We start from the raw sequence: 6,166 nt of genomic DNA, 5'->3' as shown, positions 1-6,166 counted from the left end.
ATAAGCAATCTTCGTAGTTTCGTAAATTTAAACGACAACAACAGAACTCTCCAAATTATTCAATCGTTTCGCGTTGCAACGCTTTATAATTTTTAGGTTTTCAAATCGTCAAAAGATACATATGATGGCTATATTGGACTATGGTAAATGTTCAGTAATACTGTTTCCTCACAAATATCATAACTAAATCGAAAATTTGCGAATCTGAAACAACTTTTTTCAGTTTTGTCAATTTACCAAACCGTGAAAAGATCCCTTTAAATACCAACGTAATACATGCACACATCCTGCGTATGTTTCGCAGTCCAGATACAGAAACGGGGGGAGGCGCTTTTCGTTGACATGAAAACGCCTTTCCTCAATTGTCGAAATTCGTTCATAAGAATGAAATAACCGAGTATTCATTTCATTTTCATATAGAGAGACTTTTTCAAAGATTGCCAAATGAGAAGTTTTTTACTTTGTGTCACAGATTTAAAAAAAAAGACGTACTTCTGGGAGCATAATAGCACGTATGACATTGACTCGTACTGAACATGCATTTTCGTATACGAGTAAAACTGTTTAATAATTTTCAGTTATTCTAACATAAAAAATATATCAACAGACGTGAAAAAATAACTGTAGAGCGTAATATTTATTATTTACCAATTCCTATAAACATTCGTGCATGCCAAACATTGAACATGCATAAACATATCTATGTTTTGGATTATAATAATATAATCAATTGATTCTTTTTTAATTTTGAGTTTTACAAGTTTGTATTCTAGTAAATATACAAATTACTACAAAATTGGGTTAAAGATTCGTCTAGTTACTTTAAAAAGTTTGACATTTAACATTCAAACATCCTTTTTTTACAAGAAACACGTTTTAAATCAATTCCCAAACGGGTTTTATACATGTACCTAAGCAACGTTCTAAATGAACTGCTGTTAAACCATTTTATTGAAGAAATTGCAATTATGCCATACAAAAGCATACCCTTACTAAGTTACTACGGTGGTATAAAGGGAACATATCTCTATGACGTGCGCACGCGATATATATAACGTGTTCACGCGATAGCGATGACTTGCAAACGCGATTCCTATAACGTGCGCACGCGATAGCTGAACAATTATAACATATGTCAGGTCAATGATTACCGAAAAAATGGACACATTTAACGATGAACTTGAATTAAAAGTGTTGATATTTCGGCAAGTTTCTTTATCAGAATAATGCGTTCGCACGTGATAACTATCGCGTGCACACGTACTAGCTATCGCTTGATGACGTCATAGATATCGCGAGCGAACGTAAATGAGTCCTCTTTACGCCACCGTACCTTACTGAATTATCATGCACAATTTCATATATTTTTGCGATCGATTTAAGAATACGCTTTCGCTGACAGATACCGCAAATGGACAAACGGGTTTAATTGAATGTCGCGTTTTGGAGACCATTATTGCATTCCTTCCCACAAATATGCTCCTAAATTTCCGAATGATATTCATGCACCATGTATTTGGTGCGATAAAATCAACAGAGATTCAATACCAAGAATAATAAGTGAGCATATAATTGAATCTCGTAATGGGAAAAGTGTGCTTAAAGCATCTACGTAAAGGGTCTTCACGATTAGCAAGTGCAGTCCACACAGGCTAATCGGAGACGACTGGATTTTTGTTAAGACATTTAAGCGAAAAATCAATACGAGAGGAAATTGTCGTCTTAGATTAGCATGTGCAGTCCATACTTTTGGTTCATTTTTGAGTTGTTGTTTAAAGGAAGTCTCTTTTTAACGAAAATCCAGTTGAGGCGTAAAGTGTCGTTCCTGTGCGGCCTGCACAGGCTAATCTGGGACAACACTTAACGCACAAGTATTAAGCCCGGTTTGTTTCCTGAATGGAGCTAGTGTTAATGCCCACTAGTAAATCTCTGGAAATCTCTGGAAGTAAAATGCTTATTTATAAGGTTAAGTTATGGAACCACTTAATGCTGGTGACGGTAGTTTAATGCTGGTTTTAAAAAAGTATGTGAACTAAATTGTATTCGCCATTTAATTGTTTAGCGTGTGTATCTAGGTTTTCTTTCCAAATAAATTCCACAACTGCCTAAACAGCATTACGTTAAGCAATGAAGATTTCTGGAATCTCAATGTGCTTGAGTAAACCTGTCAATCGTAAATCAGACATGCAGCATCACAGCATTACAGAAACATCTTTCATAATCATGTTTCCATCGGGATGCCGTTGTTGTGTGGCAAGTCTTACGTAAATGTATCATGCAGATTTTTATTACATTAATAACTTCCTACAATTATGAATTGAGATTGATAATAATAACGCATACGTATTGGACAAGGTATGTCTACATGCTTATATTTGATTACAACACGTGAGGAATCCACACTCAGTTCGATGGGATGGGATTATGTCTGGTCAGTTCGATGGGATGGGATTATGTCTGGTCAGTTCGATGGGATGGGATTATGTCTGGTCAGTTTTAACATGGCACCGATTTGTACTGGATATGATAACCAATTAGTAACATATGTGGCGTGTTCTGAAAAAAAATTGTACTAATTCAGAAAGCCTCATTTTTATAAAACGCAATTGTTTACGCTCAATTTTGTTTAAATAACTAATCAAAACACATCCAAAACGTTGACGAACTACCTCTTCACGAATAATGGCCATTTCCTCTTAATATGAAAAGTTTACCGATCTTTTCTAACGCATCGTTTCGGCCATTGTTTAAGATACAAGGCGTTGTCGTCTGAAATGACACTTTCCGCGAAAGCGTCTTTACTGGAACCAGATAAAAAGTGCATTTCGGGTTATTTTTGTTTGGCTAACTTTAATTCTTTCCCACATAAAATTGTATCCAATAAGTAACTTCTTTTAGAAATCCTTATCTTAAAGGGGCCTTTTCACAGATTTTGGCATGTTTTGAAGTTTGTCATTAAATGCTTTATATTGATAAATGTAAACATTGCATCTAAAACGTTCCAGTAAAAAAATCAAGAATAAAATTAAAAAAATAAAAAAAGAAAACCTCAGCAGGGCTCGAACCACTGACCCCAGAAGTAAAAAGTCTACGACCGAGACCACTCGGCCATCCTTCCAGACAATTTCACAATTGTATTTTATACTCTATATAAGTAATCCTTGTAGTTTCACAAAATATAATGACAACAACAGAACTCTCCAAATTATTAATTCGTTTCGCGTTGCAACGCTTTATAATTTCAGTTTTTTAAATCGTCAAAAGATGCATATAATGGCTATTTTAGAGCAAGGTAAATGTTCAGTATCACTGTTCCCTCACAAATATCATAATTGAAACAAAAATTTGCGAATCTGAAACAACTTTGTTCAATTTTGTCAATTTACCCAAACGTGAAAAGGCCCCTTTAAACCTATAGAAGAAGTTATGGTTCCTGCACTACTTATCTCTGTGTATCGTATATGATTTCAAGTTTTGACACTTAACTGTATACTTTACATACTCATTAATTAATTCTAAACAAATCAACTCAGTAATTCATACGACTGTTTTAACAGCCTCGCTCTGTGGAAAATCTGGCTTAATGCAACTGCCTTAAGTGTCGTCCCAGATTAGCTCTAGCAGTGTTCATAGGCTTACCAGTGAGGACACTTTCTTCTTTACAACTGACGGCACTACACTTAACGCAAATGCATTAAGCCCCGTTTTCCAATAATGCGGTTTATATTTATTAAATGATCACGATCCTTCTTTATTACATAACGTCTACTGTATCAATCTCCCGCAGATTATATTAAGAATTGTAACATTTGGGCTTTCCAATCTATTGTTAATCTGACGAAGTGCTTGAGAAACAATAATTGACTCGATCTTTACCGTATCAAAGCGAATCAACATACCAAATTTAGACGGGCCTGTTCTTCCAACAAATATGAAAGGTACATACAGGTTTCTGTTACAATACACGCATAGTTGACTCATATTTATTCTTATTTTATTAAATCATAACGATCATACAAAATACAGTGTTTACAGTATATATAATAATGTTTAACAACTGTTAAATAAGTTAAAGTTAAATTAAGTTAAATAAGCCAATCGAGATAAGCCTCTAGGCAATGTTTTCTTATCGCCTTGTACACACATCCCCGATCAGTCCCCCATTGTGATCATGAATGCTTCATCTATCGATGGTGGATGAAACATGTATTTTGATAAGTGTAGCGAATGGAAGCAAATGCTACAGGAGGTCGTAGACTATGGTCTGATAATTGCCGACGCAGGTTTTTTTCCTTCTTTGAGAATGCCCTAGACGTATTTTTCCCTTCTAAAAGTTTTTTTTTGTGAAACCTTTTATTGGGAATTTTTAGGTCCCAATATATACTTTTTGCATTGAGAATAGGGCACTGAATTTGAACCGGAACAAAAACACTGACAAAGGTATTAAAACTGAGTATTTATAATTTTTGAAAGGAAATCACTGAAAAAGACTTCGATGAGATAGTTAACATGTTTGTTTAAAAGAAAAACAGATTCATAAATTTGCCAAGCAACAGAATTTGGCAGAATTCAGTATTTAAAATAATTGAGTACCGAGAATTGAGTAATACTAGCCTATTAATGGCTCATTGGTAAAAGCATGAAAATTGAAACAACAAATTGGTCTCATTATATAAGTTAACCTCATCCAGTGTAGATAAATATTGTATAATTAAATTATCCCTTTGCTTGAATTTGTTTGAAAACAGTAAAACATGATAAATTGATTATTTAAGACTTTCATTATTTCCCCCAAAAATAAGCCGTTTCGCGCATTTTTTTTCTCAAAAATGGCAAGGTCTTTCCAAAAAAATCAGATTAAATAAAACCTGAGACGATATTGATCTGAGAAAAAAATGGTGGAAGCAAGAGTTGATGTCGATAATCGTCAGTTTAAACCTGTAAGTTTCGGAAATCTAAAGCTTTTAATATTGTTGTGAATTCACACCAATGTTTAAAGCTTAAGACTTCCGAAATGTGCTGATTTACTTGTTATATTCCATTAATTCATATCACAAAATACGGTTTTTATAAGCATTAAAATTCACCTTGCAATGTGCCAAATTAAAAAAAGTATATATACAGGGAGGGGGACCCCTCCCAAACCCTCCCCGGTTGGGCCCCCAGTAAAAAAATCCTGGGTACGGCCCTGTGTCTCGTTTTTATAAGAGCTTTCAATGCGAACCTCGGATTATATCTTTAACGTTTTGTAGTGATTCTCCTTTTGCCAAATTAATGTTTTTCTCGTTAATGGAGTATGTGAATTATAAAGTGTTTGCGATTTTCCTCTGTAATATAATGCCATCATTTGTATTTGGACAGTCGAGTTTGTCAGCTATTGACAGATCAATTGATAAAGGAAACTATTATCAATTTGAAATCTGCGAATTACATCAGACGCACCCAGACAGTAGGTTGTGGGGGGTCGTTTACGATTCAGTATCCTTAAAAGTAATCTATAAAAACAATTTAAGGCTTGTTCAAGTGTCTAGAATTAATCGGCAAAGAAAACATGCATGTCTTGGTTTAATTGTTTCGCTGTATTCGGCTGTCAATACCAGTCCAAATTGAGTGAACGCTGGGTAAATACTTCAAGACGAATTTCTATTGAGTATAAATACCAACCGGGATTTATATGCGCATATTTGTACAGCAGGAAATTAAGCTGCCGTTAGAAATCGGCGTTATAGTATAACGGCTCACAATGTACTATAACGGATCGCAATGTACTATAACGGATCGCAATTATTCGTTCGGTAATTTATTCCTTAATATGCATAAGCCTTGCTGTAGGAAAACGGGGCGTAATGCACGTTCGTAAAACGTCGTCCAAGGTAAGCCAGTGTAGTCTTCACGGACTAATCAGGGACTAATCAGGGACGATACTTTCAGCCTAAAATATGTTTCCATAAGATGATAATTCCTTTAAACAAACAAATCCATGAAAGCGGCAAGTGTCGTCCCTGATAAGCCTTTTGGACTGCACAGGCTTTACGCGCTCGCATTTAGCCCCGTTTTCCCAGAGCGAGGCTCTTTTATCTTTTATAGCACACCATATCAACTTTCAATCAGCATTATCATGAAACAGGCGGAAATTAATGACAACCGTAAATGAATTCATGATTAA

Source organism: Dreissena polymorpha, chromosome 10 (genome assembly GCF_020536995.1).
Source record: "Dreissena polymorpha isolate Duluth1 chromosome 10, UMN_Dpol_1.0, whole genome shotgun sequence".
NCBI classification, from domain to species: Eukaryota; Metazoa; Mollusca; class Bivalvia; order Myida; family Dreissenidae; genus Dreissena; species Dreissena polymorpha.
The sequence above is the reverse complement of the archived record's forward strand: the minus strand, read 5'-3'. Positions refer to the sequence as shown.